Here is a 16557-nt window from a genome sequence, read left to right on the forward strand (position 1 = left end):
GTGAAGATACCTGCACAGGATTTCTTCCCTCAGCCTTTGAATTCTCCCAGTTGAGGTCATAGCACCATGGAGCTGTGCTTTTTTTTTGAATTCCTGACCTACAGAATCTGTGAGCACAATGAAATGGCTGTTTTAGACTGCTAAGTTTGGGTGTAATTCGTTCTACAGCCGATAGATAACTGATATTTTATTTTCAAATTCCTTAATCTTTACACAGAACCTGTATCAGTCATCTGGCTCCAACTTTCAAGAACCTACTTACAAGAGAGGTGAGGTTTCAGGAGCTGTCAGAGAGGAAGAGAGGCACTGATCCCACAAGGGGAATCCGGGAATGCCTATGCATTTTTTTTCAGCGCCTACTGTGTCCAAGTGCATCACAGCCCTTATCATATCCAAATCTTCGCCATCATGGCCATGAGGTAGGCATTAGTTATCTTCTTTAAGAGATGCAGGTATTGAAGCTCAGAGTGGAAACATAAATTTCTCTGATTTCCTGGATGTCAGTGGCAAAACAGGAATCCAATCCCAGGACCTGATGGCACAAAAGCCCTTACAGTCCTCACATGCTTCCCAAAGAGCTGAACCTAAGAAAGAAGACACAGATGAGCAGTTGGCACAACCTTGTACTCCTGCCTTTCCCAGGACATTACTGAAATAACTTCCCTCTTTGGAGTAAAGAAAAACAAAGCAGTCTGGTTTGGCCAGAGAAAGCCCCCAGCAACAATGTCGAACAAGCCAGGAGTAATTTGTTTCTATTCTTCTCCATGTGACTGCCGGAGGTTATCCTGGTTTTTATTAGCCAAACTTCCCCTTTTCAAAAGATAATTCTTTGAAATCTTCTGGGAAATTAACATGGCTCAATCTGGCTCTGGGCTGGCCACCACATGCTCTCAGAATTAAGAGAACCTGGGTTTTTAACCCCTTGTAGTCACATACACGTGCACACAAAATTGAATGTGACTCTATATTGTGTTAACAGGCTATAAAGAGACAGTCTACACTGAACCAGCCATTATGTTCAGCTTTATCCTGGAAAAAGAATTTGATCTAGATTTGTTCCAATTAAAGAGTTCTACACAATGTACTGATTTAGTTGTAATTCAAACTCACTAGAAATTTTTTATTTAAGAAATGTTATGAACCAATTAATATACACGTTAGATCATTTAAATGTGCTTTTTTTTTCAAATATTCCTTAAGGAAATTCATTAGGAAGAAGTAATATAAAATAACTATAGAAGAAATTTTAAATTCCAATTCTACTCTGTATTATAGTCAATTACATAAAAAAAGGTTCATAATGTTTCTTCATTTTTATTTTCTAATTGGGAATTTTTGAGATGTTTTTTGAGTTTCATAAGAAATATAAAAAAGTGACACAATGTAGGCAACTAATTTCTTGTTCTTTCAACATTTCCACATCTATGTTTCTGGCAGTTAAACATTTGTTTTTCTCTGGAAAGTTTAGTGGAGCAGAGCAGGCTGGAGAAGAAGCCCACTGCTTATCCTCCATGCACCCCTCTCCTCCAGGACCACCCTTACAGGGAACGCTTATGGCCTTTGCACCTGATACCTCCTTTCCCAGGCAAAGGTCCCTGAGAGATAATGCAGGAAATCCTTTGAGAGCTGTGAGTAGACGGTGTCTTCTATTATCACCCAGGCCCAGCATCAAGGCCATATCCAGAACTACATGACCATAAGGGTGACACTGACTGGAAGAAGGATGAAGAGCTCTTCAGGAACAGGATAGAACTCTGATCAAGCCAGTGCAGTGAGTTCATGTGGTGTCTCACACCCCTTTCCTGCAAAGACATAGCAATGTCAGGTAAGAAACAAAACAAAGGCAAAATAACTGGCCTCAAAATAATCACCCCGTAATAGAAACAAAAAGTGGTGAGCAGGGCTTCCCTGGTGGCGCAGTGGTTGAGAGTCCGCCTGCTGATGCAGGGGATGCGGGTTCGTGCCCCGGTCCGGGAAGATCCCACATGCCGTGGGGCGGCTGGGCCCGTGAGCCATGGCCGCTGAGCCTGCGCGTCCGGAGCCTGTGCTCCGCAACGGGAGATGCCACAGCAGTGAGAGGCCCGGGTACCGCAAAAAAAAAAAAAAAAAAAAAAAAAAAGTGGTGAGCAGCAGCTGAAACCACAGGGCTGCAGGTAGTGATGATCCAGAATTTCACTCCTGCAGAATGAGGGTGCTCCATGTGAAAGGGGAACTAGAGTCATTTTCATTTAGAAAGGCAAGAGCTGGGATGAAAGGAATCTGAAAAATTAAGCTGCTGACAGACTGGGGTTTTGGCTAGGGAGACAGGAAGACAAGGAAAAGGTTTTGTGACAAAGGACCTCAATCAAATTTAGTGAATAAGATATCCCCAATATTACAATGAAAAGAAAGCCTTGAAATAGTAGAAATGGCTGAGGACTAGAGGCCTGGATCACAACGGCTCTTAACAACTGTAAAATCACTGTAGGGAGAGGAAAATATGGGAGGGGTGGGGTGGAGAGAGAGAGAGAAAACATAAACAAAAATTTCCCACTAACAATAAGTATACAAACCAAAATCCCCAACCAAAGAAGAAATCTAATGAGAATGAAATCAAGGATATAAATGTGAATTCATTTATGATTAAATCAGTTTTATAGAACAGCCTAGAAAAGACTTTTTTAAATTTAAAAATATATGTTTATAATGCAAGAAGACACAAATGATATAATAATTTTCATTTTAAGAGACCAGGAAAATATGAAGAAGGAAGAAATAAAAGAAGAACAGGTATATATGAGAAGAGTTAACTTTCCAAGGCCAGGATTCAAAAATATATTCAGTAAAAAAAACCTCAATAAATAAGATCAATTCTAGACTGGACACTATAAAAAATGCTAATTAGAAGGAAATACTGAATAATTCACCAGTAAGACACAGAAAAAAGTATACACACACACACACACACACACACACACACACACATATATATATATATATATAGAGAGAGAGAGAGAGAGAGAGAGAGAGAGAGAGAGGTGTTCTCCAACTCTCTAGAATAAATACATATCTAGATTCATCATAGCGAAACTGTAGAACCACACAGATAAAGAGAAACTCTTAAAAGCCACAAGATAAAAAGGAAAATTATTCACAAAGAAATAACAATTAGACACTCAGCAAATTTCAAATCAGCCCCAATAAAGGTCAGAAGACAATGCAGTAATATCTTGAAAGTGCTGAGGAAAATTAAGCATCAACAAGAAATTTATACTGAGCTCAACTACCATTTAACAATGAAAGTGATATAAAGATTTTTTCAGATATACAAAGATTAACTGCTTACACCCCTACAGATTCTCACTGTAAGATATTCTTTAGCAAGAAAGAAGAAAATGAAACTAAACCCGAAGATAAACTATGGTATGCAAGCAAGAAAAAAAAGTGGTGAGTATGGAAATGGATAGAATATCCATTATAACTATGGAGAATGAAAAAATACAACTAAAATCTAATTTTTTATTAAAAAGTTAAGCTAGAGTTGTTTACCATTATACCAAAAAAGGAGGTAGGTGTGATTGTGATCAATAGATATTTGAGGAATTCCAAACCAGCAAGAGAACAAAGTTGGGGCAATCAACTTCCCAAGAGGAATTAGGGGGAATGCAAAAAAAATACTAAGAAAAAGATTGGAAAACATAAGTCACAATATATCACAAAAATGAAATCTGATTAAAGTCAACAAAAAAAGATTATCAGGTTGGAATTTTTTAGCCATATATAAAAGGTTAATTCATCAGGAAAATTTCAATTTATATATAGCTTATAACATAGACCCAAAATGTACAAAGCAAAAACTGACATAACTAAAGGAGAAACAGGCAAATCCAAAGTCGTAGAGAGATATTAACACACTTCTCTCATTAGCTGATAGATTAAGAAGATGAAAAAAATTGCTAAGAATATAAAACAATTGAATAATATGATGAACAAACTTGAACTAATTGGCTTATTTAGAATATTGCACCTAAGAACTGAAGTACACATGCTTTTCAAGTACACCTGCACCCTTTACCAATATTACCGTAAAGAAAGTCTCAAAAAATGTGAAAGCATAGAAGTCATACAAAGTATATTATCTGACTGTAGTAAAATTAAACTAGATATCAGTTACATAAAGCTAGATATCCCTACATATATTTAGAAATTAAGTAATAAACTGCTACATTATTTGAGTCAAAGAAGAAATCTTAACAGAAATTAGAAAGTATTTTGAAATTATGATGAATACTATATATCAAAACCCATGGAAAGCTGCTAAAGTTGTGTTTAAAAGAAAATTTATAGCCTTAAAAGTATATATTAGAAAAGAAGAAAGGCTGAAAATCACTGTTCTTAGTATCAATCTTAAGAAGTTAAGAAAAGAAAAAGAGTGGCAAATTAAATCCAAAGAAAGCAAAAAGAAGAAAATCAAAACAGAAAAATAAGAGTTAATAAAATGGGAAGCAAAGATATAAAAGAGAAACAGCAAGACCAAAGTTGGTTGCTTAAAAGGTAATAAAATTAATAAATCCATAGTAAGACTAATCAAGGAAAAAAAGAGAGAAGGCACAAATAAAAATATCAGGAATGAAAAAGGGGACAAAACTCTATATCCTCATATATTTAAGAGATAATAGAATAATATTATGAGCAACTTATGACAAGAAACTAGAAAATTAGATTAAATGACAGTTAAAAAAACATTTACTAAATGGATACAAAAACAAACAAAATCTAGTCTTTTATCTATTCAATTGAATCCCAAATTTAAAAACTTCTCTCTCCTTCAGGAGTAAATTCTTTATAAAATTTAATGAAGAAATAGTACCAATTGTTTACAAGTCTTTCAGGGAATGGAAAAAAAAGAGAATACTTCCCAACTTTTTAAAACTGAGAAAGATCTTTACCAAGAAGAAAATTATAGGGCCAAGTTCTTTCATAAACACATGTTTTCTTTTTTAAAAGAAAACCAATAAAATCCAATGACATATATTGAAGATAAAATGATAAAATGTCATGTCATAGTGGTTTATTCTAAGAATGCGAGGTTGGTTTAACATTCACATATAGGAACAGTCATGGATCAGTGTTTAATTTCCTGACTTGATTATTGAACTCCAGCTATATATGAGAATGTTTTTGTTCTTAGTAAATATACACTGAAGTATTTAGGGGTAAAGTTTTATAATATCTCCAATCTAGTCTAGAATGGTTCTAGAAAAAATAAGTAACATATATGTATATATATATATGTATGTGAATATATAGAATGATAAAGCAAATTAGGCAAATTGTAAACAACTGGTAAACATGGGTAAAGGGTTATGAGTATTCCTTGTACAAATCAATTTTTATGTAAGTTTTAAATCACACCAAAATGTAAAGTTACAAGTAAAAAATCAATTTAATTCACCTGTAAACAGAATAAAGGAGAAAAAGCATACAATTATTTCAATAAATGTAGAAAACAATTTTATAAGATTCAACAACCATTCATGATAAAAATTCTTAGCAACTTAGAAATAAAAGGACAAATAAAAGATATCTACCAAAAAACCTATAGGAAACATCACACTTAATGGAAAAAAATGTTGAAACTTCTTCGCTGGGGTCAGCAATGAGAGAAGGGTGCTACTGTCACAACTTATATTCAACAGGACTTTCAGCAAAAAACAGACTACTTTAGAGGAAGAAGAAAATCCCTGCTCACTACAGGCTTCTTATTCCCTAAAAGCAAACAGGATAGAGCTAAACTGAGTTAGCCTTTGCAAATCTGACACCAGATGAGTGACTGCATCTCTCCCAGGTGAAGTGGATGAAGGAAGAAAGTATTCTTGGGGAAAATTCTTCCTCACAGAAATCCCGATCAAAGGACAAGTTTCCCTCTAACAATGTTCAAGACCCTTTGAAGAAAGTTACAGAATATTATCAAAAGGCATAAAAGAAAGCCTGAATAAATGGAGAATTAGACCACATTCATGGATGAGAAGACCACATATCATAAATATGTCAATTATGCACAGATTCTCCACAGTTCTCTGTATCTGGTGGTTTAGATCAAACTTGACACACTGATCAAAAAGTGCACATGGAAGAACAAAAGGCCAAGAACAGCTACAATTTTGAAAACAAAGAACAAGGAACAGCAACAAGTCTATCAAATATTAAAAGTGTTTATTAACCTACTGTACTTAAGAGAATGTGGTAGCAGCACAAGGGGCAAAATAAATAAATAAATAAAACAGAAAAGGAACAGACAGAGGTTGAGAAACAGACCCAGGCATATCTGTAAACTTGATATATGACACAACTGGCATTTTGAATCTGTAAGGAAAAAATAAACTGGTTTTTGGGTGGGTTTTTTTTTTGTTGTTTTTTTTTTTGCGGTACGCGGGCCTCCCACTGTTGTGGCCTCTCCCATTGCGGAGCACAGGCTCCGGACGCACAGGCCCAGTGGCCATGGCTCACGGGCCCAGCCGCTCCGCGGCATGTGGGATCTTCCCGGACCGGGGCATGAACCCATGTCCCCTGCAACGGCAGGCGGACTCTCAACCACTGCGCCACCAGGGAAGCCCTAAACTGTTTAATAAATCGTACTGGGCCAATAGGTTATCTCATCTGGAAAAACAAAATAAAAGTAGATCTTTAATATAAATTTTTTAAAAGTAATTACACATGGATTAAATACCTAAGTGAAAAAATTATCAAAACTTCAAAACTTTTAGAAGAAAATAGAAGGGAATAGTTTTACGTTTTCAGAGTAGGAAGGATTTTCAAACTAGGTACAAAAAGAACAAATCATAAAGAAAAAGATTGATAAATTTGACTATGTTGTTATTAATAACTTTTATCTAAAAAAGACATCTTAAGGAAAGTAAAAAGGCAAATTGCAGACTGTGCAGACTGAGGGAAGATATTTGTGATCTGTACAAGTGAAAAAGTATGCAAATCTAGAGTATATGAAGAATTCTTACAAGTCAGCAAGAAAAACAAGCAATCTAGTTGAAAAAATGGACAAAAGATGTGGATGTGCCTTTCACACGAGGATACCCAGCAGCTAATGAAAAGATGCTTAACCAAGCTGGTAATCAGGAAATTGCCCATTAAGTCACCACTGAAATACCATTTCTCACCAACAAGATTGGCAAACAGAAGTAAGCTAACAACATTAAGTGCTGGTAAAGAGGGAGAGAAAAGAAATGGGGCCTTTCACATGCTGCAGCGGGAGTGAACATTGGTACAGGCCCTTTGAAGAGTAGCGGTAGTGTGTTAGAGACACACATCTGATTCAGGAATTCCACTCCTACAGATGCACAGAGATGTACTGCTTGCAACAGGGGAAACACGGAGACAGCTTAAACCCATCGACAAGATAATGGATACATAAACTGTGGTTCAACAGAACACTATACAGTAATTAAAATGAAAAAACTAGAGCTATACACACTAACACAGAGAATGCTCAAAGACATCATGTTGAATTTAAAAAAAAGAGAAGGAAAACAGGCTGCCTGATGATATGTACGGTATGCTAACAGGTAGATACAGCTTTAAACATGAAAGCCAGTATTATATGTTATTATGGATAGAAATAACATTAAAATATTCATGGAAATGATAACAAATTCAGAATAAGCTGTCACCTCTAAGCCAACAGAAACAGAATGTGAAAGGATGCACAGAGGGCTTCACCTATTTTTTTCTTAAAAAAGAAATGATGTGAAACAAATAAGTCAGAGTTGAAATCACAGTGCTCTGATCAAATCTGCTTATTCTCACAAAGAAACAGAAATTCCACATGATATATATTCATTGCTTTTCAAAACAAATTTTAGCAGTAAATTTTTTTTAAAGGAACAACCTAGAATGGACACCTGTGAGAGTGGCTAAAACAAGATGCAGTGACAACCCCATGTGCTGATGGAGCCGTGGGGAAACTGAGGCACTCACACACTGTGGGCACCAACTCTTGGTGCTTTCTCCCCTTCACATCCTCGCCGTCCTATGAGATGCGCTTGCGTATCATTGTGGTTTTGGACAGGTGAAGTCTGGCATCACTGTGTGTGTCTAGTGGCCATTTGGCTTTCCTCCTTTGTAAAATGTCTTTAGTCCATTTTCTTGTTGGTTTATCTGGTTGGTCATGTGTCTCTTCTTGATTTGTAGGATTTTTTTGGCTTGTTTTTTATAATTACTGGATGAGTCCGTATCATCTCCCATTCTGTGTGTCCACATTTTACTCTTATGTGTGTATTTAAAAAGAAGAAGAAGGACTCTTCTCACCAGCTTTTGCATGCATAGAATATCTCTGGAAGGATGCCCAAGAACATGGTAGGGGGGACTGCTTCTGAAGAGGGAAGGTAAAGTACCAGGGGAAAGGATGTGTGGGAGGTGCACTTTTCTCTACATTCTTTTGCACTCCTTTTTTGGAAAATCATTACTACTATTTCCATGTAGTTCAAATTTTAAGGCAAAGCCTACTATACCTAAGAAAACGCAAGCTTTTCCTCTAATCATTTCGCAAAGGAGATGCCTGCCCAAGTCAGACATTTCCCCATGCAGCCCACGGCCCCTTGTCCTCTAAGTACAGGAGTGAGTCCACTCTGCCTTCCAACTGCGAGGCAGGAGAGCAAAGTAGTGCTGAGAGCAACCTCCACAGCCAGACTACCTGGCTGTCCCCCAGCTCCTCCACTGCTACTTGTATAACTGAGCAAAGTTCCTTATCCTCTCTAGGCCTTGGCTAAGGAACAGAGATTCCTACAACGGTCGGCAGCCTCTAAGTCAGTAGGCCCCCAATGCTCCCACCTCCGGTGGCAGAGGTGATGGGATCTCACTTCCAAGGTGAGGTACAAAAGGCCTGTGGCTTCTATCTGGACACACCTTCTCTTGCTTGCTTGCCCTAAAGGAAGTCAGTTCTCATGTTGTATCCCACGTTGGGAGCTGCCCTGTGGAAAGGCCCTCAGAGCAAGGAATTAATGCTTCCAGCCACCAGCCAGTGAGTGAGCTTGGAAATAAGTCCTCCCCCGGGCAAGACTTGAGGCAGCCTGGTGAGACCCCTGGCCAGAGAAACCTAGCTAAGTCATCAGCAGATTCCTGCCCCAGAGAAATTGTAAAATAATAAATGTTGTTTTAAACCTTTTTGAAAAAATGGCGGGGGGGGGCACAGAAAGGCTAGGCAATGTTTCTCCTGAAAAATTTATCTATCATCTACAAGAGGCCAGACAGAAAAAGTGATTGTACAGAATCCCTTCCATTGCCGGGATCCTAAGAAGTCCTCAAAATAATACAGTAAGCCCTTAGTTTTAAACAAAATGCTTCAGGAAATTGGTGGTTTGCTGAATTTGATTTCCTGGTTAATTGGAAGAACTTTTTTTTATAGAATCATGGGGCTTAAACATACCTCATAGATATAATACAAGTGAAGAGGCTGAAGCTGAGAATAAGTAGCTTCTGAACGTTCTGAAGCTTTTGTGTGGCAAACCCTAGCACAGTGCCTGTCACACAGTAAATAATTATTGAAAGAAGGAAGGAAGAAGGGCATTGGGCAAAGAGGGAGGAAGGAAGGTAGAGGTGCTCACCCTCCTCATAGCTTTGAACTGCTGAAACTCCTGGTCCTGGCCTCGGTGCTAGGAAAGCTCAGAGTTGGATGTGAGCAGACCTGAATTCAAGCCCCAGTTCACACTTAGTTTTGTGACCTTGGGCGGCCCCTTGACCACACCCCTTACACCTTACGCCTCACCTGCTCGGGTGTAAAATGTAAAAGATAATAACTTCCTGTGTCATGGAGTCACCTTGAGATGCAAGTACGATTCTGTACAGGAACGCACTTTCTAACCGTGGGGGAGCGTACACATTTTGCCATCCTTATCTTTAGAAAGTACTGTCCACTGTGCCGACTTGGAAAGCAGACTATAAACTAAAACATGCCCCCACCCCAATACATGGGAAAGAGTTGCTGTTGGGTAAATCAGCTGCTTGGGGGAGGGAAATCCATGTGGATCCTCATCTCACACCATTCACTGACACACAAAATTTAGATGAATTTAAAAGTCAAGTGTAAATTACAGTACATGTATAATATGTACTATCATGCAATTAAAAAGAATAAGGTTCAGCTATATGCGCTGGCATGGAAAGAACTCCAAGAGCTAGTGTTGTGTGAAGAAAACCAGGCTGTAGAATGCTCTTGTATACATATGTGAGTGTGCATTTTACTTATGTAAAAATAAACGCCACATACACGTGCACATGCATATGCCACAAATTTAAAGAAAGTCTGAAGAAGTCACACATCAATTGTTAACACTAGTTGCCTCTGGAGAAGGTAATGGGACTGGGTGTAAATGTGGCATTTTAATTTCTCATGAAAATTATATATATATACAGACACATATATGCTACTTGAATTTTTAAATGGGTGTGTACTAATTTCAAATTTTTAAAACAAAAAATAATATTTTAAAACTTAAATGTAAAGAATAAAACCTTTAAAAATAATACATGAATATTTGGTCTCTAGGAGAAAAACTTTGAAAGCAATGTAAAAAATCATGAAACTATTTCTAGAATTAACCACATTAATTGCTCCTTTTGTCAAAAAAATCAAAAGGTAAACCAAAACTGGGTAATTTAACACCAAATATGACAAAGAGTTAATCCTTTCTATTATAAAGTGGTCAAAATGATTAAATTTAAAAAATAAAATCACTACCTCCCCCCAAAAAACATCCCTGACCCTCCAAGCATTCAACCCCAGGCTCTTTTGAAATTATCATCCCATGTCCTCATTTTACAGACATAAAACTGATACAAAGACGGTAAGTCTGTTATGGGGGGTTGGGGGGGGGGAATCACAGTCCCTCCCGGCAGGCAACCAGGCCTCCTGAAAGGGGAGGCTGAGGTGGGCCGTCCCCTCAGTTCAGGAATTTACCACCCACCGCCTCCATCTCTTCCCCTGACGAAATCCGAAAGCAGTGCGTCTTCCCCATCTTGTCAGAACCCAAAGTCCCCCTCTCTCTCTATTCCAGATTCCCCTTGAGGATGAACTGAGGTCTGGTCCCCAAGTGGAGAGGTCCAGGTGTAAAGACGTCTTGGGAGTTGGTCACACGGGGCGGCCCTGGATCAGGGGTTCGGAACGCCCCGTCCTCACTGCGGACGCAGCTGTGGCAATTCCACGCGAACTGTTGCCACCACCCTTCAGGCCTGCACGCCGACAACACGCAGCGGTTCCGGCTGCCCTCTTCCCCTAACGGGATGGGGCTCCGGGATGGCCCGGGCCGGGCCCAGGAGGAGACTTGAAATTGCCCCAAGTGAGCCCATCTCTCCAAAGTCATGTGGCAGGGGCCGCAGCTCCCGGCAGCCCACAACAGTGCTGGCCTGAAGACCCCTAAACTTGCCACCCATTCGGAGAAAGAATATATCTTGGAGGTATACTGAATGACATTTGAATGGCATTTTTTGTTTGCATCTGTGACTTTCCTCTGCCCACCAGGGTAGAAGGTGGGAACTTGGAAGGAACTCAGAGCCCCGCCCCCAGACGTCTCCTCCCACACCCAGCATCCCCAGCAGGGGCTGCAGCCTGGGGAGGTTGCTGGCGATGGGGAGGCCCACCACCCGCGCCTGACTTCGTCATTCGCCCTAAAGGGGAAATCCTGCACCTAACAGCTGAGAGCTTGGGTCAAACCAAGGTGGGACGGCTCCCGCAGACAGTTACTTTTAAAAAGAACATTAGGTAAACATTTACAATGAAAAGATCTTGTCATCCCATCAAAAACTCATTTAACATTCAACAAACATTTACTGAGCGCTAAGGGAAGTGCGGGAGTTAAACATGTACGGATTATGAATATGCCCTCCCTGCCCTGGAACAGGTGATTATTCCTAAGAATTGAACATTCAGCGTGGTACAAGGGAAACTCTGCTGCTTACTAGAATAGACTCATGACTTAATCTTTCTGAGGATGTATCTGTACAACTGGCATAGTAGTAATAATCCCCCAGGATCTTGTGAGGATTAAATGAGATGATGAAGGACAGTGCCTGGCATCACACAGCCCCAGGCACACCATAGACAAAGAAGGGCTCAGACTCCAGCCCCTGTGCCTCCGCCTCAGTTTCCTCATCTCTGAGGTTTGTTATTTTGTCGCCTTGACTGACCTCCCTCGGGGGCTCAAATTGCATGATACAGCAACACAAGAGGCCCACACAAATCAATCGCCTAATTAGGACTATCAAGTCTCTGACTGAAAAAAATTAATTCTATGTATTAAGGTGGGTGGGGACACCTGAATGTCAATATACTCTTCAAAGACAAATGAAGAAGAGTACATTGCTTAGATCTGGAATGTGCTACAGAAGAGTAAATCAGAGACCAAGTCTTCTCTTGCAGAAGGTCAGCAAACTTTGGCCCAAGGGCCAAATCCGTCCCACCAGCCCACCCCCCCCAGCCTGTTTTTATAAGTAAAGTTATACTGCATCACAGCCGTGATCATTCATCAACAAATCCTCTTAGGCTGCTTTCATGCCAGAACCACACAACTGAGGCGTTGTGACAGAGAATGTATGGCCCACAAAACCTAAAATGTTTACAATCAGGCCATTTACAGAAAAAAAAAAAAAAAAAAAGAATTGTCGGCCTCTGTTCTACTGAACACCTTCTATTCCTCTTTCGCAAATATCCCTAAATCTGAGGTTGAATGCTGGTAATTAAACTTTTTAGCTCCAGAGTCAGTTAAGGTTTACAAGGCCTGGTGGTTGGAATTGAGACTCAAATGAATCTGAGGGTTGGAAACAAGAGGCCTCTCTTCCGGTTGCATCTGGCTTGTTACTGTGTGGTCCTGAAGCAATCTGTAGATTAAAATAAGGCTTTAAAATAATTCTGAGGGTTTTAAGATGCAAGGAAGCAATATGGAGTAGAAGCAGCACTAACCTGAAAGTTGGCAGCTGTGTTCCGGCCCCTGGTTGTTCGCCAATTAGGTGTGTGATTGGGGCCATCGCTGCCCTTCTGGGAGTGGTTACTTTACTTGTAAAATAAGGGGCTCGTCAGTTTGTCAACCATCTTTGAACTACTCCTGGGAGGGAACTTGCCAGCACAGACATGGAAGTTTTGGACTGTGTCATCTCTAAGATGCCTTTCCAGCTTTAAAGTAAAGTGAGACTTGACACTGTGAGACCGTGGCTTTGGGGAAGGTTAATTGAGAAGCAGTGAATTTACATGTATGGGGTGCTTCCAGTTCTACCACGTCTTAATGACATTCACTGCGGTAGTAATTCATCGGGCTTACCTCTTTCCAAATAGATGCCGTACTAGTGTAAGTCCAGTCCACCCGTGGAGAGAGACGGTAGCCCCCAGACAGCTTTGGACAGGCCCTTCACCTTGAATTATGTGGCAGTAGCGGGGATATGCAGATAGGCCCTCTGAAGTATGCCTTCTAGATGGGCAACCACATGAGTTTACCGACCTTAAACTAGCACCTACAGACACAGGAAGGATGGCTTTATCTCTAAAGTATCCCATGTAGCAAAAGGATCCTAAGGATGCTGCCAAGAATCTTGGGATAATTGGGGCCTGACAGCAAATAAATCCTGCAGCATCAGGACCGCTTTCCCTATCCCAGAGCCCCCGAGTGAGGACCACCTTCCAAAAGCTCCGAATCCAAAGTCTGTTTATCCCCTTTGTGGAAAGCCCATCGTCCTGGACTGCATGCCCTGCGCTGCTCCCCCCTAATACCCAGGCAGGCCAGTGACCCCAGTTGGCAGCACAGAGCCACATGGACGGCAGTCAAACAACACCCAGATGAAAACTGCAGCTGATGGCCCGGGCTTTTGGGTCAGTGGCTGCTGTGCACAGCTCTCTCCCTGCCTCCTGAAGTTCAAATGCCAGCCTGATTTCTATCTGGAAGCCTCCCAGCCCAAACATGGAACAAAAGTTCCCTCTGACAAGCCCATTCCCGGTTCCAAAGTATGTTTTTATGTTTGTTGGCAAATAGAACTGTCACCAGCAACAATAACAACACTGTTTCCCCTCGACTGAAGCTACTTCATTTCTTCATATTTGTGCCAGGGCTGGAGCTGGACAGATGAATAATGTAGGCTCGGCGACTGGCCCGAGCCCTGACCTCATGCCTCCAAAAGCAAACACAGTGGTGAAAATGGAGACTTGTTTGTTTGAACTCTCATTGCCTAACTTAAAAAAGAAAAAGAAAAAGGAAAAACACACCTCCCACCATCCCATTTCTTCAGTGTAGGCACTGAAGTTTTACTGTTTTGTTTTGGTTTTCTGTTTTCATTTCTCACTTTTTGAAATAAGGAACTACAGCCCTCTACTGGTGCAAGGGACGGAGCCAATTCCCCAATCGTCAAGGCTACCCTACCATCTTGTGGCCGTCTTCAGGATGTGCAAATTTAGATAAAATCAACTTCTAAGAATCGTAAAACACAGGTTGTTTGAAGGAATCTTCCAAATATTTATACAGGCTTTCATTTAAGACATCTCGAGAAGATAGGTTGGATTGTTCAGGGAAAACATAGATTGATATGGAGTCAGAATGTTGTTCTGTAGCTCAGCGCGCATCATCTATTTGTGGCATCATGCTTGAGCAAATCTTCTCATTTTTATGAACCTGTTTTCTCATCTGTAAAGTGGAGGTCATAATAAATGTTTGATCCTTAGAGTTTTGTGAAGCTTAAATAAGACTGCATATAAAAAGCGACTTGTAAACTTTATACACAAATACACATAAATATATTAAAAAATCTCTAAAGAAGTAGATTATCTCATTATATTGGTAAGACTTTTCTGAGACTCACAGCTTGTTTTGCTGCCTAACCTCCTATAAATTAAAGCCTGAGTCTTAGGTTAAGAGGGAGAAGGACTTCACACTGTTCCCTACTTTCCTAAACGCACAGACTGTCAAATTCCTTAGCTTTCACTTTCCTGATTTAAGTAAAATCAGTTTCTTCGGCCTTTTTTCATAGGGCCAGTGAGATCATGAGGAACGAGGAACACAGATGAACCTTTGGAGGTTAAGCTCTACTTACCTGGAATCGCAAAGCGCCCATTAGTACTGGGGCCTGAGTATTTGGCTACCTCCTCTCCTGGAAAGAGCCCAAGCCAGAGGCAGCCGCTGAGGAAGCACCCATAGGAGCCTGCGCGGTACAGGGCTGACGCAGGATGACTCATCAAACACAAGACGGGTTTGGCCGCTGCTTCTGTACAGCTGTTTGGAGGAAGCCAAGAATTTCTGGTGCCTTGCTCTGGACTTGGTGAACAAACCCAAATGTTGTAGTCCTCACCTCATGCTAAATTTCAACCCTGCCTGGGTTGGTGGACCAGCCAGTGCTGGGTCTACTGATAAAAATGTCCTCAACGCTAGCCTGAGCTCAGAGGTGACCCACCCATGGGCTGGCCCCTTTTGTCCTCCAGTTACACAGTTTATCACTCGTCTCACTGATGCAGGAAGAAGGCTTAGGGCACATTTGGCAGCAAGATCAATAGTTTTGCAAAGCGAAAATAGCATGCCTGCCAAAGGGACATCAAATCCTTGGATGAGTAGTGAGGAACTATGACTCATATTCCTAGGCCTTCTGCCCCCCCCTCCCCAGGCTGGGCTCTGCTTCCACCTGTTTCCAAATTTTGTTCGTCTAGGCCTGTCCTCAGGCAGCCACCGTGAGACTCCTGAATGTCACGAGTGAGCCAGTGTGTTAGCGGGAGACGGGAACAGAGGAGGGAAGCAGGCTGTGGCTCCAGGAGGATCCCGTGGCAGATCAGGGGGACGGAAGGGAAAGGTCACGCCCCTACCCTGCAGAATGAGGGTCTCCTTCCCAAGGCCTCAGAGTGCCATGACAGAACTCCACAGTCAGAGAGGTCGCTCATCCCCACCTAACCCTCATGGGGCTGCCCCAGAATCTTCCAGAGACCAGCCTGTGGACAGAGTCTGCGGCTTGCTCAGCTACCTCTGAGGAGGTGCTTCTTCCTCCTGCTGTCACTGGGAGGAGGTAGCACTCAGGGTCTTCCCTCCGGAAGGTACGAGAGGGCAAGATTTTTGTTCAGAGTTTTTCCGCACTGTATAAACTACTTACATCAGCCAAATGAGGGTAGGAATCAAAGGTATGGTGGCCAAACTTTCTGAGCTGAAGTTCATATGATCTGACAAGGCGAAGGTGATTGTTGGCACAATGAGGCTGCTGACAGAATTATTCGTTTTCTGGGATGTGTTGAAGAAGATGGACCTTGTAATTTCAAGCATGTGGGTTTGGGTACCAGTCACGTTGCAAGAGATTGCAGAAGGTCAGAGCATGGGGTGTCACAATGCATGCAGGACTGGGTGCTCTCATGTCCACACAGTCAGCCGTGATGGGCAACAGTGGAAGCGGGGGCACTGCCAGCTTCAAACACGAACCAGTGAATTCGTGTATTTGGATAAATACACTTACTTTTAGTATTTTTCAAAAGATTTATTTAGGATGCACTTATTCATATCCCAGTGGTTAAAATACCTGTCCTGTATACCATATCTTGCAAAAGTTTAAGGAGAAGAA

General features: G+C 41.1%; 1 long non-coding RNA gene across 2 annotated transcripts; it reads right to left on the reverse strand.

Moving 5' to 3' along the window:
• Positions 1-239: 239 nt before the first annotated feature.
• Positions 240-15331, reverse strand: LOC132424726 (uncharacterized). Of its 2 annotated transcripts, none has more exons than XR_009519251.1 (3): positions 15058-15331; positions 1574-1802; positions 240-584 (listed from the first exon to the last, which is right to left on the reverse strand). It is a non-coding gene; the product is annotated as an uncharacterized lncRNA (long non-coding RNA). The 2 variants fall into 2 exon arrangements; XR_009519250.1 differs by having other exon boundaries at positions 1567-1802.
• Between the last annotated feature and the right edge of the window lie 1226 nt (positions 15332-16557).

This window comes from Delphinus delphis, chromosome 1 (assembly GCF_949987515.2).
Source record: "Delphinus delphis chromosome 1, mDelDel1.2, whole genome shotgun sequence".
In the NCBI taxonomy this organism is placed as follows: Eukaryota; Metazoa; Chordata; class Mammalia; order Artiodactyla; family Delphinidae; genus Delphinus; species Delphinus delphis.